The sequence below is a fragment of the Equus przewalskii genome, chromosome 17 (assembly GCF_037783145.1).
Source record: "Equus przewalskii isolate Varuska chromosome 17, EquPr2, whole genome shotgun sequence".
Taxonomy (NCBI): Eukaryota; Metazoa; Chordata; class Mammalia; order Perissodactyla; family Equidae; genus Equus; species Equus przewalskii.
This window is the reverse complement of record NC_091847.1, coordinates 80,551,985-80,578,559: the sequence shown is the minus strand read 5'-3', so window position 1 is coordinate 80,578,559 and position 26,575 is coordinate 80,551,985. Positions and strand designations below refer to the sequence as shown.

At 45.4% G+C, this 26,575-nt stretch overlaps 1 long non-coding RNA gene across 1 annotated transcript in view; it reads left to right on the top strand.

Moving 5' to 3' along the window:
• The window catches only part of LOC103548910 (uncharacterized), a 140,706-nt gene that overhangs the window by 37,175 nt on the left and 76,956 nt on the right, over positions 1 to 26,575 (top strand). The window contains exons 2-3 of the long non-coding RNA XR_544391.2: positions 7,086 to 7,239; positions 19,295 to 19,546. This is a non-coding gene — a long non-coding RNA (uncharacterized lncRNA). The remainder of the gene's footprint in view (positions 1 to 7,085; positions 7,240 to 19,294; positions 19,547 to 26,575) is intronic.

Below are 26,575 nucleotides of genomic sequence, written 5' to 3'. Positions count from 1 at the left end.
GTGAATTTAAGCCGACATGTTACTTCCCTCAGAAGTAATTTCCCGTTAGCTTCGAATATGCGTGGCCACTGAACTCGTCTGCTGCCAGCTTTGACTTCGCCCCCATGTTCGTTGCAGCATGAAAACCCCTACGTTCAGGCCTCCGTTGTAGATTTCAGTGTGATACAACGTGGAAGAAGCTTTGGGCCCAGAAGGAGTTTTAATTTGCTGATTTTTCTTTGATCAAAGAAGATGTTATCTGTACCAGGAAAAGGAACAATGTTTGTAGGCAAATCAGGAAAGACCCTCTATTGGAAACCGAATTTAAGAGCAAAGAGAGGAGAAGGAGGAGAAGGAGAAAGAACAGTGAAAGCGTCACTACCTCCTCCTGCAATAGGGATAACACGGGAACAAGGGCCCGCGAGGCTGGAGCCGGCTGGTGTGAACAGGCTGGTGTGAACAGGCTGGTGTGAACACGTGCCCGGGACCGTTGCTTTCCCAGCTCCTCCTCCTTTTCATTGCTTTGCAAATCTTTGCCTGATGAAAGGACTTCAAAAGCACCTTACCACTTTTCTCATTTACTACATTTTTACTCAAAATTTGCTTGCTTGAAACACACATACACAAAAGAACAACACTCAAATACACACACGCTCCATTTTAGGACTTTTCTATGACTTCCTATCCTTGTTTGATTTTTTCCCATTCTACTCGTTACCTAGTCCTTTCTCTTGCTAATTGATTTATTTGAAGATTTTAAAGGTCAAAGTTTATTATTGCCTTTAAAAATGTGCACTAAAAAATAGAACAAAGACTATACTGAGGAATTAGCTAGATGCTATGCAAAACCCAGAAGTCTTTCCAGTTTCTACTTACAGGATTTAAAATTGTGCTTTTGAAAAGAGATGAAACTAAGGGGAGAAAAGAAGAAAAGAGCATCATCAGAGCAAAGAAAAAGAAGTCTGAAGTGTCCAAAGATGTTATGTTAGCTTTTCTTTTCAACAGATTAAAATAATCCAAAAGACTCTGAAACACAGCAACTTTCTACGTAGGGTGTGTTGGAAATGATGTGTCAGCTTAAAGATGTTTTTCTTAAAAAGTAGCTCTTTTCATCCTTATAATGTCAGACTGAGGATATTGTAGAAGAGGGGGATGTGTAGCTTGAGGAAACTTGGTGCCTGAGTTACAGGTTAAAGTAAAAGTGTTATGAAATAGTGGCTTGCACACAGCCTGATGTGGGGTCGGCTGTGATGGCAAAGATCCCCGCAACACACGTTCCGTGTTCTAGTCGAGCTGTGCACTTTTCTGCTGTGTGCCATTACTTTAAGGGGAGAAAGAGTGAGGGTTTCTCCTAGAAAAATGTTGGTTCCCAGGCCTACGTGTGTCTGCCACTCTCAGACTGTGTGAGGGGCCGCCTTCCCCTCTCCAGTGCTGGATGCCAGGCCAGGTTTCTGAGATGCAGGGCTGTCTCAGAGCACGGGGATGATGACGGCATGACAGCGGTGCCTTTGCTGCATGTTTTGTCTGAGCCAAGCACAGGCCTGTGCCGTTTATTCATCTTCATCATCCCTCTACCTCACCAGTCAGCTAAACCGCATCTTTAGCCGCGCTGCTGGCCTGTGGAGGAGGAAGCTTCTTTCCTGTTGGGCTCCCTGTGAGCGGGCCTTCCATGCTTTGGCGGAGGCGTGCATCATGGTCAAGCTGACAGCGGTAGGTAGGTGGGGACGCAGGATGCCAGCTCGTTGAGCCAGGGTCAGATGCTGCAAAGCAGCAGTGGGAGGCTGGGCGGGGTCACATGACTAACTCCCCAAATAATGCAATCCACCCTCGATGGTATTGCGCCGTTTCTGCCCCATATTTGAGTTTTCTGTCTGGAACACAAATGGAGAACGTGGAAGTTATACCTCCTCCTTCTGCTCTTTGTCATGTTGTTTGTGGCTTGCGCACAAGTGTCTTGACTCACTTTCCTGTCCTGGGCTGCTGGTTGCCACTTGTATGTAGAACTTGGAGGTGGTGGCTGGAATGATCGTGGGTGTGGGGTCTGAGGTTGACGTCTGGATTTGAACCTCAGCTTGATCACGTATCAAACATGGGACCCTCAGCGGATCACTCAACTTCTCTGAGTCTCAGGAGCTTCCTCTGCAAAACAAGACACATAAGCTATGCAGAGCCCTCCCTGTGGTGCCCGGCACTTGGTGAGCTTCCAGGAAGTTTCTCACAGCTATCATCCTGCTCATCAGCCCGAGAGCTGCATGTATCACGCGCTGCCTGGACCCCATGCTTCTGAGTGCTGGTCATCAGCTTTGCCCAGCATGTTGGGAAGGCAGGGCAATGCTGCGTGCTCTCCGTCTGTCCGTCCACAGCACAACCGTCTTACCTCTGTGTTTCTTTTCTTTTGTATCCTTTGTAACGTTCTCTTAAGATATGGGCTATTAGACAATTTTGTAGAAGAGTAAATAAATACATATAAACATGTAAACTATATAATACTGTGTAAATAAATATATATAACTGCCTAGAACATGCATTAGAAGATGAAATTTTATTAAGTATGTCTATAATTTTTATTGATCCCAGCAAATACACCTCTTTACAGAAATCTTAAGTTGATGAGTATCTTTAGGCACAAAAGTGGTAAACGATGTGGTAAAGAAAGCTGGTAATCTGTATTTAGCAGCAGGCTACGCCCCATGCCCAGTACATGTGTGTGCATATGTATGCATGTAAATATATATAATGGGTCACCTTAAACCAAGAAATCTAAAATACAGCCTACTCTAACATTTCTTAGACAAAAATAAATTGATTATCCTCTTTGGTGTCATTCACATTGCAGAAAACCTGTTTACCAGTAATGCAGTTCATAAAATTATTCCTGAGCACCTCCCATATGTGGAGAGGGGGCTTCCCGCTGAAAACCTGCCGCCTTGTGCTCCGCCTGCTCTGGCTCGGTTGACTGCGAGGACTCTTCGCGTCTCCATGAGGGAGTTTGGACAGGACTTGTCATCATGGTTGGAAGAACTTTCTCTGAATTCTCTTCGTGAGGAAGTTGATGTCTTGGACACAGTATTATTTTCCTTTGAGGGACTGTTTCCTGTTAAAAGGAATTTAGTTTTTCATAAAGAACCTCCAAATTTGCTAAAAACTGGTTTAATAATCTGTTTTATTTCCTGTGTCAAGTATCAATGTGTGAAAAATTTTTGAATATCATGGTTAATCCGTGGACTGCTGAACACAACAGACTGAGCATCATGTCAGAGGTGCACCTTGTGATTTGTGAAAAATGTTGAACCTACAGAAAAATTGAAAAAGTAATATAATCCTGGTAATGTTTACTAGACTCGGTGAATGTCTTCACATTTTGCACTTTTGTGCACGAACACATGCAAACATCCCTGCCCCTCCATCAGGAGTCGTTTGAGTCTGTCGCTCACAGTAAGATTCAGGCTAAACATCTTTGGAAAGACTGTAAAACAGCAGAGGCCGCAGTGCTTTTGGATGAGATCGGGAGGTGACAGGCATCCCCTCTGACATAAGTGAAGAACGTGGTGGTCCTCCCTCAGCTCAGGTGACATGGGCGACCACTGCACATCTGGGGAGGGGCTCGAAGAGTCAGTCACTCAGGGCTTTAGTGGGTGAGAAGGATGGCAGAACACCGGCGGCTCTGCCTAGCGGTGCATTTAATTATTTCCGTTTTCTTGAGTCTAATTCACATACATCGTTGGTTCGTGGAGCTGTTCCCTCCTTCTCTATTTCCAAGGCAAAAATCTCTGATGTCATCCCTGTCCTATCCACACACAACTCCCAGGCTGACCTTCCAGAAGTTTGCTTTTTCCCTTCAAGGATATTTTTGATAGTCATTTATATGAAGTTTGACTTAAATAGAAAGACCTGTGGATGGGGTAAGGGCAGGGCAGGGAACCACAGATCTGCCCCAGGCCCGGTGCTTCCTAGGGTCACTCAAAACTCTGTCTTAGTTTTCATTTTAAACCCATGTCACTCTCGGGGCAGGGGGCAGGGGGCAGAGGGCAGAGGGCAGGGGAATACTTAGCAGAAGAGTTGAGAAGTGTTCATTAAGTGGACGTCTAAGAAATCGTGACTGAAATCCTGCAAGAGGAAAAGAAACAAACAGGAGAATGGGGCCAAACGCCTCAAGTCCTAGAGTCTCCAGGAGGGGCCGTGAGTGATAGCCTGTGCTCCTGAAAACAAAAGTAAATAACAGAAAAATAAATGGTAAACTTCAGAACACTTTCCAGAATTATCTAGGTTTTTTTTTTCTTCTAAACATTTATGTCCTAGGGCACATTACCTCTGAGGCAAAGATCTCAGAAAACTGATAAAAAATGTTGACCTGGCGCTGTAAACAATAACGGGGGGCAGCGATTGCACCAGCACAGGATGGAGGCCCGGGGCCGCTCTCAAGCTCCGTCTCGACACTGAGCCGGATCACGGGACACAGTGGTAGCCACTAGGATGCTTTCCACCAGGTGGTTCTATGGAGGCCACGGGTGAGATTGAGATGGTGAGGATCCCGCCATCTCCAGCTGTGTTCCAGGCCCCGGAACCTCCTCGCTCCTGACAGACAGCCAACGTGATAGGGAATTCACTGGAAAGATGGTCTACTTCTTTCTGTGGTCATCAATGGCTTCTCGAAGGTCACAGCTGAGTTCTCAAAAAAAGTGGCACATTGGCTGTGAATTGATGACTGATACAATTCCCATCCCCGTCTTCTTCAGCCTCCACTGGCAGGTGGCTCACATGTAAGTCCTGAAAAAGTTCAGCCTCAGGATGCCCGGAGGGTTGGCCTGATGTGAAATGAGCTATGCACCTGAATCCCATCCTTATCTAGCAGTGATAAAGCAGCATCTCCCTCACAAAAAGTCAAGGCCAAAGGTCATCCGGCATTCTGGGGAACTCTCCACAGCAGGGAGCCTTCTAATTGGCTGGTATTGATCGGTAAATTGTGTCCCTGCTGTGATTAATTCTAGCTCCCCAAACTCCTGCAAGCAGGAACGTGATAGGTCAAGGTTTGGAGCCTCTAAGCATCCTTTACAAATGGGGCTCAGGTCCTGCAAGGTACCAGTGGAAGATCGCAGCTTGTTAACTCTCTCAGGCTGCTAGTGCTAACCTGGGAAGCCGGTTTCATTCAGTCTCCTCGCTCTCACTAATAGGGGCTTAATGGAATGCTAATGTGAGGAGCAGAAGTCCTCAGACGGCTCCTGCGATTATGATGGATGTGTGACCGCTCTGAGTTCCCTTGGTGTTCACTGCATCCTCTCCCCACCCACCCCTGTTATTGGCCTTAGCAAATGGTTTCATAATTAATTAATTTTTTTCCTGAAGGGGGTTAAATTATTTTTGCCCTGCTGCTTTCCCTCCATATTTAATTCCCAACAGATGAGTCTTCTCTGTGTGCCCACCAAAGATGGAGCAGACTAGCTAACAGCTTTTCTCGCCATGGTCTCTGCTCCTCCCCACCTTTCCTGGCAGACAGTGCCTACTCATGTTTCTAGAATAGTGCTTCTCAAACTTGGCTCTGCACTGGACTTCCCTGGGAGAGCTTTTAAAATGCTTATGCCTGGGTCCTGCTCTGGGATTCTGACTTAGTTGGTCTGGGGGTACCTGGGTACCAGAGTTTGCAACCCTCCCCATGTGATTCCCATGTGCAGTCAAGGCTGAGAATCACTGGAGTTGAGTCAGAATTCATCTTGACTGTCACCTCCCCACAATGCTTCTTCCACGTCTCCCAGTGGACACTTGGAATCCATATGACACTTCGTATAATTCCTTGGAGCCCGTATGTTGCTTTGTTCATTTCTGTTGGCGGCTCCCTGACAGTTTACTGATTTGTGAACTTGTCTTGTTGCCATGTGAGACCACAAGCTCCTTGGGGTGGGGACAGTGCCTGAGCTCCCTCTGAGACTCTGCAGTGCCTGCACTAGCGGGGACGCGGGGAGGCTCGTCCACCTGAGCGGTACCAGTGACCACACTTTCTGGAAGGATGCCCCAGCCCCCACTCTCACATTTGTCTAGGGCGATGAGAGTGGACTCTCCTTTGCGGCCTTTAAGGTGGACTTTGCCTGTTAGTGTGTCCCTGCTCACAAGGTGACCATGTGTCCTGGCTTGCTGGAGACGGTCACTATCTTGCCTTCTGTCCTGGCGTCATGGTGAAGAGCGCCTCCTCTCAAGCTCAGAGGTGTCCCCGTTCAGGTGACAGTACGCCCCGCCCTCTGCACTCATGCTCCTCCTCCAGCTCTTCTGTCACGTCGGCCTAGAACAGACAGATCTCTTCAGGCCTCAGACCTGTATGCGTGCGGCTTAAGGGAGCTTCAGAAAAGCCTCTGCTAACACCATATAATTCCACGTGGTCAACAGCATTAGAACCGGGATAGAGGTTTTCTCTGGGGCTTTCCAGTGCCTGGAGTGGGGCGCAGGGCACCCCTGTGGTGCTGGAGACACTGTGTCTTCATCTGAGCATTCGTTACACAGATTGTTCATTTTGTGAAAATTCACTACACTGGAACATTTATCCCGTCTCTGTTTGCATGTTATACCTCCACAAAAAAATTTTGTTTTTGGAGGAAGTTTAGCCCTCAGCTAATATCTGCACCAATCTTCCTCTTTTTGCTGAGGAAGACTGGCCCTGAGCTAACATCCATGCCCATCTTCCTCTACTTTATATGTGGGACGCCTACCATATCATGGCTTGACAAGCAGTGCCATGTCCGCACCTGGGATCTGAACCGGCAAACCCCAGGCTGCCAAAGTGGAATGTGTGCACTTAACAGCTGCACCACTGGGCCAGCCCCCCACAAAACGTTTTTTAAAAGGGAGGGCTAAATTATCATCAGCACGCAGCTGCAATAGTCAACACTCACCCTTGTTAATTGATACGATACCCCTGATGGATGGGTTCCTGTCAAGCACCTCAAAGTGCTGCCACAGACTGAGCACCCAGCAAATCCAGTGTTCACCTTCTTGGACACGTGTGCTGTTGTTTCATTAAGTAAACATATGTTGTCAATCACCAAATAGAGTTCAGTCTTGTTTATTATGTAATTTTTGCAATGAGTCTATGACCATGTGGGTGTTTTCTTGTATTACAGGAGAGAAGCTGACACGGAGCCGGGGAAAGTGGGCTGAGCTCACGCACAGGCTGAACTTACTCAAAGAGGACTGAAAAATCATGGGCTTTTCCGCCTTCTTGATGACAGAAGCAGATTAAATTTGTGGCCAATTGTATTGATTGGGCAGAAACAGGTAAGCTTAAAACAAAACTAAATTAAACTACAACTTGAAAATAAACAATTTCGTGGCTTTAAGTAGAAAAGACCAGAGAGTCAGTAGCTGAATTGAGATCAGAACCGATCGTTTCTGAATTTCCAGAAAGCATCAAAAAATTCCAGGCACCATGAAGGTCTCAGTCCCAAACTGGGAGAATTTGCTGAGGGCCGCCCATGTGGGGCCCCGTCCCCAGCCCAGAGCGGAGGTTTGCAGGTGGAGCCATCCCAGAGAATCCTTAATGACTGCCTCCCGCTCCTTCCCATTCCTCCCCAGAAGCATGACCAGGAGAGAAATGTCTTCCTCTTTTAGACGGAGCTAACACGGGCAAAGGAAGTGAATTAGTTCCCATTATTACAGATAACACATAAATCTCGTGTGAAAGAAATAACATAATGTGTAATAACGGACTAAAAAACATGGCTCAAAACACACCAAGAGGGTAAAACCAGAAACTATCAAAAGTAGAGAAAATCAGAGAGCTAGCTATTCACACAAAAATGAAGCGGGAAAACCCCGGGGGCCGTGCATACTGTGCTGAAGTGAGTTTTAGCTACTCATGCTGTGTTAACTGGTGATGAAATGTCATTGAGCTTAAAATAAAGTAAGTTTGTAGTCCCAGATAACACTCGACAAGATCAAATAATGTTGGCCACTATTCCCAGTTATATGAAGAAATAACTCATGGCAATGCACCAATATGTCAAGATTTTTCACAGGAGGCCATACGAGAACTAGTTGGCTGGCGTCAGGCTTGTTTAAAAGCTCATTCGCCCCCCTTAGTCGCTGTCCTTTCACCTTTATGTGTCATATATCCTGGTCTCCTGTCGATGTGGTTGTCAGAGCACAGTTTAATCGTGCTGGCCCCTCAACAGAGCCGTGTTAAATGTAAAGACTGCAGAGTTCCTGCCGAAAGGGAAGTGCAGAGGACTGGAGCCAGCTGAAGTCATGCGCTGTCAGGTGACAATAAGACTGTGTCATTTTATGACACATATCCCTGAGGTTCCTATGAACTTTGCACAGAGTTTTTTTCTGTTTTGTTATCCTGACATCCTGAAAAAAAAAAAAAACAAAAAAGGATGAGGAAAGACATTTCCATTTTACACAAAGGGAAGCTTGGGCTCAAAGAAGTTAAATGAGTTGCTCCGGATCACCTTAGTTTGGGGGATTTCCTGGTTTGTGTAAACAGCCACCAATCTGCCTGCACCTCGCACACACAAGCACACACCGCTGTCCGCCGCTCCCCTGCGGTCTCTGTGTTCGGAGCAGCAAATGGAAAGTCTGGGTTGGGAGAGGGGGCATGGGTGAGCAAGAAGGCCCACAGCTTCCTGCCTCCTGAATTGACCCCAACACGAACCATCCACGTCCCCCCCCCCCCCCCCGCCCCCAGTTCAGGGCAGCAGGTGTTTGTTTCACGAAACTGAACCTCTTTGGGGTCCTCCTCCACCTCCTGAGATCTCACATCTACGAAGTCCAGTTAACGCCCCCAGGTCCTCGGAGGCCGTCCAATGGGAAGACTGCGCACCATCCAGCTTTTGAGTCACAGACCTGAGTTCTGCTTTTAGCTCTGCCCACTTACCAAAGAGAAAACCTGGTCTGTCCTGATCCGTCAAGTGGTCAAGCTGAGGAAGCTCTTTCAGTTTCTGATTTCTCATCTGAAGGGTATTTAGGCTGATGTAATGGGCTAACTAATTTTAAATGGTCTAGCACAGGGGTTCTCAAAGTCAGGTCTGCCCACTGCCGATTCGTGGAAGGAAAGTTTCACCGGAACTCAGTCCTGCCCGCTCCTCCGAGGCTGTTGTGCGTCTACTGTCTGCACCTGCTTTTTCACCACAACGTCAGAGTTGATTAGGTGCCACACACAATAAGCATGGGTTGTATATTAGTTGCTTAAAGGTTTTTTGTGTTGGTTCTGACTCTCAAATATGGGTTCCTAATTGGTCACGCTCTGGGCATCCTATCCCTCCCCAGAAATGGATTGACTACACTTTCTTTCAACAGCGGTTTTCCGGAGAGCTTCAGCTTCACTGTGGGGACTTTTACGTTGTAGTAAGACACTGGGGATTCACCTGGAGGGGCTGGGGGTGGTGTGTAGGGGCCGAGGAGGGAATGGGGCAGCCCCTGCCCGTGAGTGGGCTCGGTGAGGAGCCATCACACACACCAGTTCTGTCTCATGTCTCTAGTAACATACGTGGTTCTCTGCCAAGGTTTCTCTAATTTGATTTTTAGTATTGAAATCTTTAAACAACTGCACATTTTTGTGTCTTTACTTTTAGCAGGGGTGTATGGTGTAAGAGGCAAGTCTAAATATTTTTTTTTCCGTATTTCAACATCACTAAAAAGAAAAGTCGATTCTCCTTTGCTTTGTGAGAACAACACAGTGAAAAGAGGCCTGGTCTGGGAGGTCAGAACATCTGGGTTCATTTAAGTTTTATTATGTTGGGCAAGTCACTCAACTTCTGAGTATCAGTTGCTTCATTAAAAAAATAGGGATAATAATAACATTTGTTTCATAGGATGGTTTTAAAGCAGAAAAGATAATGCAGGTGGAAAGTTTCGTAAACCATAAAGCTGTCTATAAATGTGACGCTTGTAACAGGGTCTGTTCCAGGGTGTTTGGTTACTTTCTTTTGGTTTATATTTTTACATTTATATCAAACTCACAGTTTTAATTATTAACGTTTTATAATAGGTTCTGATATCTGACAAGATCGATCCCTCAGAATATTTCTTGCCAGATTTTCCTGTTTAGAGTTTTGAGCCCTGGTTATAAGAGAAGCACCAAACTTAGCAATTAGTCAATGCTAATTCTAATGACTTCCAAGAAAAGTCCTGTTGCGTTTTTTGGTAGAATATTTTAATAAATTTGAGAAGCGTTGACATTTTTATGTTGAATTATTCCATCTAATACAAAGGTAGCTCTTCTTATTCATTGTTAAAATTATCTCTCAATAGAGGTTTTAAAAATTTTAATACATTTCGCACTGAGTTTGTAGGTGCTTTATATTTCTTGCTATTTAAATAGCTTTTCTTTCCCAATCTATTGTCTATCTGGTTATTGCCGTATATAGGAATACTATTGCTTGTTAGGTATTTATCTTATTCCAGGTTCTTTATGACTCTTTATTAATTAAGAACGCTTTAGCTAATTCATTTGGTTTTTCCAGATATATACTGGTGTGATTTTCAAGTACTTTAGTATCTTAGTTTACAAATTGATTTCTTCCATTTCACAACTTACTGCCTTAGCCAGAGAATCTAAAGTGATGGTGATACTAAGGGAACATTCCTTGTGTTTGTTTCCAATTTTGAATATTTCCAATATTTGTCTATTAAATATAATCTTTATTTATTTTAAGCCAAGGCACCTTTATCACATTGAAGGGGTATCCTATTTCTATTTAAATGTTTACTTTATGATTAGGAAAAGGTATTGATTTTTATTAAATGCAGTATCTATGAAATTATCACATTGGTTAATGACTGTTGAATCAGTGCATACTCAGTGGGTTATTTTTCCCTTGGAGATCAATCTCTGTGGTCAGCTGACTAACTCTGCCAACAATGACAAATGTGTAGACAGTGGCTTTGTGAGTTTGAATATTTCAGGGTCAAACTCAATACACAAGAAAGTGAGTCCATGAGAAGCAGAGTTGTGGGAAGGATGCCCTGAGTTTCTCTCCTTGGTCACATTCTCCAAAGTTGGCAGCTTTGAACAATTCTCTAAGGTAATAACAGTCGACATCTCAGTTGTTAACACTACGGAGAAAAGATATAAGAGGAGGTGGCAAGGAATATGGTGAGAGTTCAGGACATGCCACCCGAAATATGCTGCTTTGGCATGTTGATCCTTTGAGTGAAAGGTGCTTGAAAAACAGCTGATACAAGAAGAGCAATCTGACGTTCCTTTTTTTCTCCCCAAAAGCAGGAGATAACGTTTCTATGTGAAAGGTGCCCTCCCTGTTCCAGGAGAAAGAAACCTTCTTATCACCAGAGACGCAGTCGAGGCTGTGAGAAATCTGTACTGATAGAGCTTGTTAAACATCTGGCCTTCCTTTAGTCTCTCTCATGTTTCAGTTACGTTTCCACAGTTGTTACTCTTTGTTCAACCTAGTATATAAGCACTTAGGCCTCTTCTTTGGGTCTTTGGGTCTTCATTTTTCTTGTGAGGGCTCGCATTTACATGTAAATAAAGTGCAGACATGTTTCTCCTGTTACGCTGTCCTGCGTCAGTCCAGCTGGAGAACGAAGGAGGGTGGAGGACACTTTACTTCCCCTACAATGGGAATGAAAATCAGAGGCTTGATCATGACAGACGAAGTTAGAAAATCGTCAAAGGTGGTGTAGGTGCCCCTTTCCCTCCAACTGAGGGTACAGGCCCTGCTCCCTCCGTCCGCCAGCCCCAACCGCCATCACTGCATCCCCCACCCCATGGCTCACCCTCGGAGCCTCCTTATGCCTCCCACTTGAGACTAGCAGTGGAATTTCAATGCTGTGGGTCTTGCATTTTAAATGCCAAGCCCCAAAATAGCCTCTAAGGTGTCGATAAGTGAACTGCCCACAGCAGGGTCTATCCCAGGTTCTTGCTGGCTCTCTGGCTGCTTGTGTGACCTTTCAACGCAGCTTTTAAAAGACTGAGCGGTGTTTCCTCTTCCCCTGGTGGCTCAGAATAGCTCCGTTTCCTCTCCCATAAACAAGCCATATCTCTGGGAATTTCTAAAGCCGGTGTTGTCTGCTCAGAAGCCGTGACTCACTCTCTTTCCTGGCAGTCCTCACAAATTCAGGAACGCCTCTTGAGGAAAGAATCCCAGACGATGAGAGTGGTCACAGAGCCTCAGATCCCTTCATTTCAAACTCAGGAAGCCGAGGGACAAAGGAAACCACCAGAGACGCCCCGGCCACGGCATCCCCTCTTCCTGGCGGAGCTCACACTCATGGCTGTCAGGGCAGGAAGGGGAAACCTGCCCAGACCCTGGTCCCTGCCCGTCCTTAGCTCCTTGCCCACCGGGCCCCTCTGTTGGGGAATTTACCAAGCTCAGCGTCCTCTTGATCCTGGAACAAAGGTTTTCTGGGGGAACTCCCCAGGGAAATCACCAAGAGGTCACACACCCTGGAGGTGGGGCTTCCTGCTGAACTCTGTGGCCAAAAGAATCTCCCTTCTGCACATTCCTTTCCCAATACTTCTCCCTCCTCCACCCCCCGGCCTGCCTCTCCAGGTCTTCAGTCCCTCTTTAGTGAGCGCCACGCCGTTTTCCGCAGACTTCCTAAATTGTTGAGAAACAAAGGAAAAAATGTTTATTTGGCTTCTCCCATCTCAACAGTATAAAAACCTCTGTGCATGTGTTTTTATGTGGGGGGTGTGTGTGTGTGTCTTTATATGGCGTGTCTGTGTGTTTATATGGTGTGTGTGTGTATGTGTGTGTGTCTCTGTGTTTGTGTGTATTTATATGATGTGTCCATGTGTGTGTCTCTGTGCATGTGTGATGTGTATGAAAGCAATAATGCAAGGACCTTGGTTAAGAGGCTGGATAAGGAAAACTGAAAAAGCTCTGGACAGACAGAACATTGCTCCAGCTCTGCCCATTTCTTGGCTTTGCACTAATGGAGGGACAAAGGACTGACCTGCTTCTGGCCCAGCAAATGCCCTGTGGTGGAAGGTTTGCTCCCCACTGGCACTCAGTGACCTGAAGTCAGTCTCACCAGAACCAGCACACTGAAAGTCTGAAGTATCTAATGTGTGATCTGTGAGATGACGATGCTTAACACATATGGAGTGTGACATATGTCACAGGCGTTTTCTCAATTGTCACAAACTTCCGGCATTTCACAAATAAGGAAACAGTGCTGGAGAAGTTTAATTAGTTGTTCAAGATTTTTAAAAGGTCATGGCAAAGCTGGAACTTAGACTCCTATCTACTTGGAAGCTAGAGTCTGGGTCTTAGTGAATGTGCCATAGAGCTACCCTAAGAGAGTAAGATGGGACGGAAGGAGGAGAGAGAGAGAGTAGGGCAGCACGTGTGTGAGGCTGGTGTTGTGATTTCTCATAAGAAGTTTGCACTTGGTCTTCATTCCGTTTCTGGCACAGACCTCCTAAAACCCTGAGAATTTCCCAAGTGATGAGAACGACAAAGGTGTCTTCTGTTGTGTTAATGAGGTGACTTTGAGGACTGGCTGGCAGTGGAGCCAAGCAGGTGATGAGAGGGCTGCAGCTTCACTCCCACCCCTGACCTCCAGGGAGGGGGGAGGGGGATGGAGATTGAGCTCGATCGCCAATGGCCAATGACTTAATCAATCTTGCCTGTGTAATGAATTCTCCATAAAAACTCAACAGGACGGGGAGGGTGGGCTGGAGAGCTTTTGAGCTGGTGAACCCATGGAGATGCATGGAGAGTGGGGTGCCCGGAGAAGGCATGGAAGCTCCACGCCCTTTCCCCACGCCCTGCCCTATGCATCTCGCCTGTCTGGCTGTTCCTGAGTTATATCCTTTTGTAATAAAGCGGGGATCTAGTAAGTAACATGTTTCCCTGAGTTCTGTGAGCCGTTCTAGCAAACTAATCAAACCCGAGGGCGTCGCGGGAACCGTCCTCTATAGCTGGTGGGTCAGAAGCGCAGGTGACACCTGGACTTAGGATCGGGTCTGAAGTAGGCGGCAGACTTGTAGGACTGAGCCCTTAGCCTGTGGGATCTGATGCTATCTCCCTGCGTAGTATCAGATCTGAGTTGAACCGTATGACACCCAGCTGGTGTCGGAGAATTGCTTCTTGGTAGGGGAAACCTCCATGCCTTGGAACTGGTGGTCAGAATTATAGTGAATGTAACACTCATGATTTACTGATTTCATTGCTTCCTCGGCTCTTCAGAGTGACCACCTTCTTCAGGTTTGCCTGCAGCCTTTCGGTGTAAGCACGGAAAGTCCGGCATCCCAGGAAACTCTCAGTCTTGGGCAAACCTGGACGGTTGGTCTTTTCATTGGTTCCACTGGGAAAATTTCTGCTACAGATCACATGGATCGTTAGAAGACAAAGGCAGCCCATGTATGACCTGAAAGAACCTGTGTTGTTGGGGATGCGGCTGAAACGCACGTCGCAAGTGTTGCTGAGCACTGTACACAGCCTGGTTCTGTACCTCTCATGGCGACTGTATGATTTGGGATGTGTAGAAGGCATGGGATCGTTGTTGGCTTGATGTACAAAAAGTAAGGCAGTTTATGTGTCAATGTTTGCGGGACAAGCACAATGGCAAATGGTACGATGTTAGGTAAAACCGAATCCATAAACAGTGAAGTTTTTTATATAGAGTCATTGTTTTCTATATAAATGCGCAATTTCTTTGAACAACACTAAATTATATCTTGGCTATATTTTTTATGCCTGAGCCTAGTATTCACTTCTTATCGTCTCTGTGCTCCTGAAGATCCTATGCAGACACAGATCTTTGTGAATCTCACTTTCGGGGCATCAGGGAGCTTGTTTACAGAGCCAGTGGAGCCCCTCATCCGGCTGGTTTTGCAAATGTTGATTTTAGACTTGCTGTTACCAAGCTGAGTGAAAGTGGATAACACTCACGCCAGAACACGCGGGACAATACACGCTGGAGCAGTGAACTGGCAGGCTTGGGGCTGCCCTGATACGGCTTTAATCTTCAACAAAGCAACTTCCCGTTTTCTCTGGAAATAAAAAGAACTGACTTCCTTTTCTCCTATAGCTGGCTCTCACCCCAATCTAAAACCCGTATCCAGGGGGCTGGCTGGTGGCACAGTGGTTAAGTTTGCACATTGTGCTTTGGCGGCCCGGGTTCATCCATCTGGATCCAGGGTGCAGACCTACACACTGCTTGGCAAGCCATGGTGTGGCAGGCATCCCATACATAAAGCAGAGGAAGATGGGCACAGATGTTAGCTCAGGGCCAATCTTCCTCAGCAAAAACAAAAAAAGGAGGAGGATTGGCAGCAGATGTTAGCTCAGGGCTAATCTTCCTCAAAAAAAAAAAAAAAAGACAGAAAAAACACAACCCTATATTCAGATACCTGAAGAGTGTCTAACTAGACACTTACAAAGTTTTTCAGCACTCATCTTTCTGATGGGACATGTCTGGCTTTTGTTTTTGTTTACAGCTTTCAAAGGACACGAGGAGGAGGCTGCAGAGCACAGTATTCTTGGTGTGGTCACGAGGTTTCTCCTGCAGCCATGGTCTGGGGGTGACCCACCCACAGCTCAGCCCTGCTCAGCTCTCTCTGGTTACTCGATAGGCCCTTGTTCGTCCACCTAAGAGAGTCACAAGACCTTAGACACCCTCCACAGCTGACGAGACTTGGTTTCCAGTGGCATCAATTAAAAGGAAAAATCTGGGACAACCCCCTCCTCCTCCCACTTTCTCAAAAGCAAAACCACTATCTTGGGACACGTGTGTGTTCTGTAACCTCTGCCCTGTGTGAGTGTCTGCCGGGCTCCCTCCCCAAAATGTTCTTCTAGTTGTTTTAAAGTCCTAAATTCAGCTTGACCCAGGCTGGGAAATGTTATCTTTCTTTTTCACCTCTCCTTCAGGTGAAAAATGAGGCTGACATACTTACGGATTTTTGTTGCTTCTTTAATAAATGACTCCCTGGGAAGTGACTCTAGGAAAAAGACACTTTAAGGAATAATGTCTTAGAAGGTGGTGACTAGGTGGAACTGGCCTGTGGCGAGAGACCCTCCACATCAGGCACTCAGAAGCCTGGAGTGGTCAGAAAGGCTCCTCCTGCTTCTGTCCGCAGCAGTGCGGCTGGCCATGTGGCTAAGAGCCTTTCAGTCATGGGCGGAGGAGCAAGGAGAAAGGCTCTTCCTCTCCACTGTCAGGGCTGCTTTGTCGTTTCAAATGGAAGTTGTGTGGAAACATGCGGGGGACCTTGTTAAAGTTCTTTGAGAATCCGAAACAGGTTTTTGAAGAGTGAGTCCCTCCACTTCTTTTTATGAGACTCTATTTCTCTCGAGGGGACAGGAAACAGACCACCAGCGTTTCATAGGGTGTTGGAAGCAGAAAGAGGCTTCCTGACATGGTTGTGTAATTTCCTCATTTTGAGAGGTGAGGAAACTGAGGCCAGAGGGGGAAAGGAAGTGGCGGTCCATCTCAGAGAGCTGGCATGCATGACTCAGGCCAAAGCTCAGTTTCCCTTTCTGGCGCCCTAGGCTGACCCGAGCGTCATCTCACAACGGCGGGTTCCAAACTCTGGAAGCCAGCGCGTCAGCCCCTGCCTTTCCTTTGCCCTTGCTCTCCTGTGCTTTGTTCCCGAATGGCCCTGATCCAGCCGGTGTGCCGGGTGGCCCCTGGGCTTCTCAGAGAGCGTCAGTCATGGGCTCTTGCCTCAAGGGCCCTGATTCATTTCTACCGTGATTGCATCTGTGTGCAGGTGTGTCGCCGTGTGAGACATGTGGCTATTTCTCCAGTCACACGTGTGGAGTGCGCCAGAGCTACCCCTCCCCCATTGCCCCCGTCAGCCCCGCACACCCCATCAGCTGTGGCTAAAGAATAAAGCAAAGGAGACATCCACTGGGGATTTCTTACAGACTAGGGGTCCGGTCCTCTTAAAGATAATAAATGCTGCCGTAGGAAACATTAGGAACTAGAATCATGATTATATTGGGCATTTGCTTACTAGCATTTTGAGTCAGTGAGTAAGGCGAGGGTGGCATTGCAACTGGCCCCGTGCAAAAGTGGTTGGGCAGGGTGCTCCTGCTTGTTGGCAAAGTGCATCGAGATCTTGAGATAAAAGATTTTAGATGACGGAAAGCTTATTGCTATTATTTTGAACTTTCAGAGTGATTTCCTTTTTGCATATTTATGATATTAATATAATCTTAATGGAAGGCTTAATGTTCAAGTTGCTAAACGTCTTGCCCAATGGAAAAAAATAAATTCTACACCTACTGCAACGATAAGGCGGTTTTCAACTACATTTAATTATCTCTGTTTTGAGTAGAAAGACTTGACAAAATCTTAAAAGCTTGCTGGAAAATTTCAAGAATGAAATAGTTTAATTTTAAGATTTATGGTTTATGTAAAGACCGAATAATCTTCTCTCCGTTTAAAAAAATAAAATAAAGTGAGATTCGAAATTTCGTGATTGTGTGATATCTGTTACTATCAGGGAAACTGGATGTTGAAATGGACAAGACTGAAAACCAAAGCAGATATATTCCTAAAAACTGTGAAAGAGGCAGGGGACGTGGGGGTCTTCAGTGGAATAAATCTGACATTGACCGAAACCAATTTTAGCTCTAGGCTTTGTTGTAGACTATGCATAACGTGAATGGAAAAATTGGGGCACCGTTTTTTCTTAAATAGTTGAAACTGTGGTTTTGACCTTGAAGACCGTGTTTTATCGATTCTTAAGGGACGGGATGAGGTCCACCGTGTTCAAGGACGGAAATGGGACAGCGCAAACTGTTTACTGCTCTGTGCGTCTGTTTCATACAACCTTGTGGCTTGGTTCAGCTATGTGTTTGCGATCTCCAGCTTTTGCTGGGCCATCATTGCGGCCCCTAATCTTATGCCACATTTCCCCAAGAGAACATTCTAAATTGTCACTGTTCTCACTCTGCACAACCTTACACCCAGCTTATATTACCTTCTAACTCACAGAGAATGCATAACTCAGCAGGCAAGAACTCACTCAACTTCTTGATCCTCTCTCTTAGAAACAGTGATGGCCACACCCCTCCCTGCCTCCAGACTCCTCCTTGTTCAGGCCTGGCTCCCCTACATGTGCCCTGGGGGGGCAGTCACACCCACTTCATCTCTTCGGCTCAACTAGTCCCCCCTCCCTCTACTAGGTGCTTTTAATCACTCCTTTCTGTTGGTTTCCTCTCCTCACACGTGAACGCACAATTCTTTCCCATCTTAATATGTACAACTTTACCTTGACCAGGGAGTCCTGGACACCATAGGTCTCCTTTACATATACAGTCACAAGGGGAGTTTATATTCATTACTTCTGCTTCCTTATGTTTCATTTATTACTTAACTTAGCTCAACCTTACTTCCCTCCCCACCACTCCCCAGGAAATGCTCTCACCAAGATCATCCGCCATCTTCTAGACTCCAAAAACCGGTGGCCTTTTTGTTAGACCTCCAATTACTTGGCATTCGGGTGTGGTTGCTTAGGGTAAAATCTTCTGTGTCATCCTTGACTCCTCTCTTTCTCTCACATTCCACATCTGGTCCGACAGCAGATTCTATCAGCTCTACTTTCAAAATCTATCCAGAATCCAACTACGTCTTATCATCCCACTGCCACCTGGTCCAAGTTCCTATCACTTCTTGCCTGGATTATTGCAGTGGTTTCTTAACTGGCCTCCCAGCTCCTGCCCTCTCCCTCCTATACTCTGCTATCAGCCTGTCCTTGCACCTCTCTGTCCTCATCTACTACTTCTCCACCTCCCCAGAGCCAGGACCAGCACGAGGCAAGAGAAGAGCCTGGGGTGCACAATTTAAGAAGGTTCTCCCTCTCAGGGTCGTGGGACACTGTTGACAACTTCTGAAAACTCTCTTCTTAATGCTCTCGTTTTCTTTCTTAAGTGGCCTAATTTTCCTTCAACATCTTTGACTTCCTCCTTAATTCCGCCCCCATCTAAGCATGGTGGGATAGTTCTGGGATGGTCAGATTTTTGCTGTGCAGATGTGGTGTTAGATTGCTTGAGTTCCCTGCTTCTAGAACATGTGGTCATACACAAGTTATCTAAACTTTCTAAGGCGCAATTTCTCCATTTGTAAAATTTAAATAATAAGCCTTCCCCAAAGTGTTGTTGTGAGATTTAAATGTCATGCAAGCATTTAGCATAATGCCTGGCAGATAGCAAGGGCCCAATAAATACTAGTTATTATAGAAATAATAATTATTATTACTCCTGTGTGCACCCCCTTGAAGCCCACTGTCCTCTCCGGTAAACCAAGTGAGTTTTTCTAGAACAACTGCAAAATAATTCCTGATACAAAAGCGAGTAATTTTGTCTCTAAAGGTAGGGAAGAGAATGACACATTTCACGTTTTTTTCTTGTAGGAAGAACGTTATAGGTCACACTTTCGACAAGAAGATTGAACAACAAAGTTAATTAAAACATTGTTCCTGGAAAGAAAGAGGAATGAGACATTAGCAAATTCCCACATCAGGTCACCTGTCGAAGTCCCATGATATCAGTGACAGACAAGATGGAGGAGAAGTTGCAAGCGCGTGTGCGAGGACCAGCAGCGACCTTAACTGGGCACGTCAGTGGGCTGAATCTTGGCGTATGAGTGCTACGTACACTTAAAGGTGAGTGCGTGATGGCTTTACATTGTGTTTTTCTAAAACTCCGAGGGAGAGAGAATTTTGTTTAGTTAATGATTTTGTGAGTCGTCCTGTGAGACGCAGCGTTGAGAAGGATCTGATGGAGCTCTACCTATGGGCTCAGCACGGAGCCCGGCGTTCCTTCTGCCTGGAACCATCTCCTCAGCCTATACCCTGACCGCCTCTGTCTTGTCACTCAGATGCCAGCTCCCTAACGTCCCAGTGTTAGAACTCCCCACGTTGCTCTCCATCTCACTACCCTGTTTTCTTATTTTCGCAGCTATTTCCCAGAAATTATTTTGTTTACTTTTTGTTTCCTTAACATCCATCCTCTTTCTCTACAACATAAGTTCTGTGAGAACACGGGTCTTGTTTGTCCCTAGGAACTGTAATTGTGCCTCATCTTTGAGAATATACAGTCAGCGTTTGCTGAATAAAAGAGGGTACCCCTGGGTGCCAAGCCACACGTAACGTCATTCCCAGAGAATAGCTGGTGACCAACAATATGCTGTGTGGAAGGAAATAGTAACAATTGGTAGATAAGATAAAATGATGGCCATGGTGGGATTTCAGGATGCTGTAGAAAGAATCGAAGATTAGTTTTCCCTATGCGGGTCCGCTGGCTATCAAACACGAGGCACCGACACAAATGAAATATGGGCGGAAATGTAATTTTTTAAAAAACATTGATGAAATAATACAAATAAGCGGACAGAGAGAACAACGTGATGGATATCCCTGGATCCACCACTCAGCCTTATCGAGGCTTCCTCTGCCACAGTAGCCTCAGATTTTTCAAAAGTGCTGAAATATTTGGGAATTGAAGTCCCCTACGAATTCCTCCTAGAGCCCTGCCCTGCCCTCCCCTCCTGTTTCAGAGCTTTCCACCATAGCAGAGAGTTAGAGCTCAGTAATATCTGTCAATCTGGGCTCAAGTGAAGTTCTGGCCGGTGGCCTATGAGTGGAAATCCCTTCTGGATTAAGGCAGAAAGAGCAAGGGTGCATCTTCTCCCCTCCTCTTGATGGTCCGTCTTGGAGGCTCGTGTTCCCAGCCTCAAGGTGTAAGAGGACCACCTGACCCACGTGAGACTTCAGAGGGGCAAGAAATATGTCTTTATAAGCCACTGAGGTTTCGGAATATGATTTTTGCCACATTGCAGCCTATTCCATCCTAGTAGACAAATCACATGCTCACCCGGCGTTTGTTGCTGCTGTAACTGTGCGACAATATCACTGCGTCTGTGTAACTGATAGACAGCATCCAGGTCCGTGGTGTGTTTTTAAACGTGGTGTAAATCGTGTCATACCCTAATACAGTTGTGCAACTTTTCCCCTCCACCTGAGGTTTTGGGATTGATCCATGTTGATACATGTAGGTTTACTTTGTTCATTTATTTATAGCATGGTTTATTTGTCCGTTTTCCTGTTGATGGACATTTACGCTGTTTGCGCTTTTTTTTCTGTTATAAACAACACTGACGTGAGTCTGGTTCGTGTCCCGGCACACGGGGGGAGTTCCTGCAGAGTTCGCGTCTAGAAGAGGAGCCGCTGCATTCAGGGAGAAGCGCGCCGTCACCTGTACCAGGTCCTCTGAAGTTCCTTCCTAAAGTTGCACCAAAAAAACCCTCGACATCTTTCTTTGATGTTAACACTTCCAGGAAACACCATTTCTATGACAGCCAGTGGCTTGTTTAGATGGTGTATCTCAGTGATGTATTCATTATCTTGAATAGACCGAACCTATTAGATCAGGGTCTAAAGGAAAAAAACTACATGTTGTTTTCATGCTAAAAATAAGATCCTGGGGGCTGGCCCCGTGGCCGAGTGGTTGAGTTCGCGCGCTCTGCTGCAGGCGGCCCAGTGTTTCGTTGGTTCGAATCCTGGGCGCGGACATGGCGCTGCTCATCCGACCACGCTGAGGCGGCGTCCCACATGCCACAACTAGAGGAACCCACAACGAAGAATACACAACTATGTACCGGGGGGCTTTGGGGAGAAAAAGGAAAAAATAAAAAAAAATCTTAAAAAAAAAAAAAAAAAAAAAATAAGATCCTGGATTCTTTGTCGGACTAAACTGTGGTGCATCTGGTTTAATTAATGAGATTTTTACTCTTTCCTGACAGTAGATTGTTTTGCGTGTTGGAAAAATAAATTAATAATATATTATTGCACATATTTCAAAACCACATGCAAAAGACTAGAAGAGAACAACAGCAAACGCAATCAGGAGATCAAAGCCACCAAAAAGGGAGCTGGGAACCCATGTGTCTTCACCTCCTTGTCATCACTTGAAACGTTCAAAGTTTCCATCTTTGGGCATGATGTTCTTATCAGTTCAGCATCCGATAGAACATGGACGGTACGTCTCAGCAAGAAAGCTCTCCAAAACCTTTGGACTCGGTGTTGTTCTGACTACCCAGAACTATCTGGGGGAGCCATGGAGCGTCTGCTGCTATTCCTAACGACCTCTAGCTGTGGTTAGAGTTTCCTAATTGAACTAAAAGGTAAGATGTGAACTAGACCTTAAGCTGAAGATATCTTGACCAACGGTGGGAACAATATCGTCCTTCTAATTGATGTGAAACAATTATTTTCTAAAGCAATTTTTAAGTTTTTATTACTTGTAGCTGAAAAGCAAATACACATAGGAACATATACATTTTCTTTGAGATAGTCACTTTAAGCACATTGTCTGGAGTTTAGAGTTTTTTTTCTTTTCCCACTACTACCTAAGTAACTTGAGATGAGAGCCAATACTTCTGATTTTCTCATCCAGTGAAGGGGACACTCAGGAGCCCAACAGAAGATTCACATCATATTATCTTCAAGAGTGTGCAGATAATCATCCATCTTAGTGAAAAAATTACTGTTGTTGATGTTAATTTAAGATAATCTGTTTAATTTTAGTATTTAAAATATTGTGGTAATTTTTTTTAAAGGTATGCTTTTTGGTGAGGAAGATTGGCCCTGAGCTAACATCTGTTGCCAATCTTCCTCTTTGTTTTTTCTCCCCAAAGCCCCAGTACATAGTTGTATATCCTAGCTGTAGGTCATTCTAGTTGTTCTATGTGGGATGCCACCACAGTATGGCTTGATGAGCAACGTGTAGGTCTGTGCCCAGGATCTGAACCAGCAAACCCTGGGCCGCAGAACTGGAGCACATGAACTTAACCACTCGGCCATGGGGCTGGCCCCTATGATAAAATGTTAAGCCTAAATGGGTTGTCTGCATGTGTGATGAATACATCGTAAGTTGCCTGTGGATGCTAGGAGTTTGAGAAATTCAACCCAAATGGATGGATCTCTCATGGGAATCGTCAATATCTGTGGCTTCAACTATTCACGCCACCTAAATCACTATCTCCGGGTACCTCCAGACCAGATCTGACTGCTGATCCCAACACCACGCTTGACAGCTTTATCCAACTTTATCCAGACTCTTCCAACTCAGCAAGCCCAAAACTGATCTCATCATATTTCACATCTTTTCACAGGATTTTCCTTCTTCAAGCGACGCTTCAGTTAATGGTACCACCATCTATCTGGTCATTCAGCTCAGAAACTTCAGGTCACCTTTCTCCTCACAGGTCACTTCCCTTTGAAGCTGTCCTCCTCACTCCATCTACTACCATTGCCACTGCCACTGCCCCAGCCCTGGCTCAGCCCTCGTCGTCTCTTGCCTGGAATGTTGTAGCAGTCTCTTATGTAGTCTCCCCATCTCCATTCTGGCCCCTTCACTCATTCATACTGCTTCCAGAAGGAAGTGTTCAAAAATGCAAGCCCCATTTGCCAACACTGCTTAAAATCCATTCATGGCTCCTTATTTCCTTCCAAGTAAAGTGAAGTCATTTTTTTTTTTTTACCAGGTCCTGCACAGTCTGATACTTGCCTACATCTCATTTCTTGTATTTTGGCAAGTTAGCAACGCAGGATGCATGTGGAATGTTTTGCGATTCCCTGAAGCTGTCGTACTTTCTCGGCTCTCCTGCCTTTGCACGTGCTCTTCCTTCTGTCTGGAAGGGGGTCTGTTCTTCAAGGTTGTGCATAGATGTCATCTTCCTGGTGCCCCCCTTAGTGCTCTATGAACACCTCAACATCAGACACTCTATCCACTGGCCTGGGAGAGCTCCTGGAGCGCGGGAATGGAGTTGCATTAGCGTCTGCTTTCTTTAGAGTCCTGGTCTAAAGACCTGGTGTGTGACCCTGGGTCAGGCAGCTTGTGGTGGCAACTCAGGCCTGACACACATGGACAGCCAGGGGTCAGAGAAGGAGGTGGCTACCTGTCTGCATCCTTTTCCTCTTACTCCCCCATGTTTCTAATCTTGCTTTCCGACCCCTTAAATGTTGTAGCTCAAGGCAGGACTTAGTAAATGTTTACTGCCTCCCCTTTCTCTTCTGGACATTTCCATGGCCTCTTTGGAGAATTTCTACTGGGACGGTGCATGGGATCCCTCAACCTGTCCCCATTGCCACAACAAAAAACACCCAAGCCCATCTCTTTTTCCAGCTCTCTTAACTCATTTTCAGACAAGTTTGGGAAGCCTGCCTTTCTGCCCTCAGAAAACCTCGCTGTATAAGTAACAAAACTTTTCACACCCCGTTGGTGTAGGCACGGTGTCATTAGTGTTGACATCTGAACCAAATTTTGGGCCCCTGCAAGAGGGCAATAGGGGAGACCCTCCAATGGCTGGCCAGTGAGTTAGAATCAAGTCCAGTCTCCTAACCAAGACCTACTTTTCATGTCACTCTGTGTCACTCTCCATGCTCCAGTCACTTGGGCTTTCTCGCTGTCCTTCCAATCCACCAGGCTCGCGCCTGCCCTGGAACATTTCCATTAGCTGGTTCCTCTGCCACATGGCTGACTCTGATCAATGGCCTCAATTCCAAGGTCACCTCCTCAGAGAGGGCTTCCTGGACCACAATATCTAAGGTAGGTCCGGCTCACTCCATCTTCCTTGCTCCCTATTCATTACTAACCTTCTTCCATTCCCCCGCTAGCATAACTTCCAAGAGGTGAGAATCTTGATTTTCTTATGTTATCTACTCTCTTTTAAGTACCTAGAACAGTGCTTGTCATCCAGTGGGAATTTAATAAATCCAAGAATAAAAGAAAGAAGGAAAACATGGACGGAATCAATGTCACCTCCCTTGGTGAGGTGTCTCAGATGGAATGAAAGTCACCTCCTTAGCGAGGTATCTCAGAAGCAGGGCCCAGATGAGACTAGTATGTTGAGCTCTCCCAACGCAGAGGCTCCTTCTTCTAATCGAGCGGTGCTTTATTGAAAGTTGCAGACTAAAGTGTTTCCAGGGGAGTCAATCCTCCAGACAAGAACAATTCAAGACATATTCGGTGTTCAGGGCCTGGTTTCTAGTTCCACTTTGACCCCTGACTGAAGAATTTCATGTACACTTATTCCCTATTTTAGCTAAAATGCCCAGGGACAGACCCAGAGAGTGGTGGCACCACTGTTGACCTCGCACGCTGTGATTGTAGTAAGAGCTTTGAATGTGAGACTCAGAGAAGACACAGGAGCCCCAGATAGTGCTGGCTTTCCAGTTTAAACAAATCCTGGCTTCTCTCTATTTCATTCATCAAATGGTTGTCCCTTCCCCTATCACAATGATTAAACTATGTATTTGGTTCCAAGATGTGTTTTCTATATGAATTATTGTGCTGAGAAATTCTTTCATCTTAGATTTAGAAACTAACTTATGAGAAACGTGGGAAGATGAGCCCAGTTTTAATAGGTCTAGGACTTTGAAATCTGCATTGCAGAAGGGTAAGGAAACGTGATATTCGATCGCGGAGGTGAGGGAGGATTACATAGGCTCCGTCTAATAAATAATGAAACAGATACACTTCATACATGAAATATTGTGTACCTGATCTGTTTACTCATCAAACTCTTAGCAAAGTCTACAGGCAAAGAATAATGATCACCTATTTCCTTTGAAATGGTGACTTGAAGTACAGAGACATTACATGGTGCACTGAATAGGACATAGGAGCCAGATTTTAAGATAGGCCCTTCCTCCCCCTACCACGTCCCAGTTCCTGAAGTAGAAACGTTGAGTTCTCAAGTGCCCAAATTGCTAATAACTTCAGAAGTTCATGCAGGAAAATCCACATTTCAAAAGTTCTTTTATCATGACAATTTTCAAACATGCTAAATTATTGAAAGGATGGTACAATTATCTACCCATATGGTACCAACCACCTAGAATCAATAATTGTTAATATTTCACTGATCATTTGGATGTAATACTTCAAAGGTAAATACTTCAGTATTTATCTCTTAAAAAAAAGAACATTCTTCAGTATAATCATATTTAGGTCATTAACAGTAATTCTCTAATATTATCTAATAGTTAAATTCAAATTTCCCCAATGATCCCTGAAATATGTTTTATATCTGTTATTTTTTAAACCAGGATTCAATCAAAGTCATGCATTGTGTTTGGTGTTTCAGTCTCTTAATCTGGAACAGATCCCCCCCTCCATTTTTTTCCATGACATCACACTTTTTAAGAGACTAAGCCGGTTATCTTGTAGAATTTCCCACATTCTGGATCTTTCTTATTCTGCTGTGGTTTTATTTAACTTTTCCCTCTCTTCCCTACACTTATAAACTGGAAGTTAAGTCAAAAGCTTGGCTCAATTTAGGTTAAACATTGTGTCAAGAGTTCTTCAAAAGTGATGCTGTGTGCTCCATGCTGCGTCCCCGTAGGACGACGGAATGCGTGAATATTCTACCATTAATGACGCTAATTTTAAAGTTCTTAACTTCAGTGGTTCCACAAGAAAACAGTTTATATTTTGGATAGTAGGGAGCTATTTTGTACTAAAATTAAGGTGCTTTGCAGCTTGCAATATAGTTACAGGCAACAGTTTACAGGAAGCGTCTACAATGATGACTCATTATCCATAATTCCATTGTGGATCAGGGAGACACAACTGGCTGTCAAAGAGACTTGAGAAATAGTGGAGCCAGATGACTTCTCCCGGGAGGATGA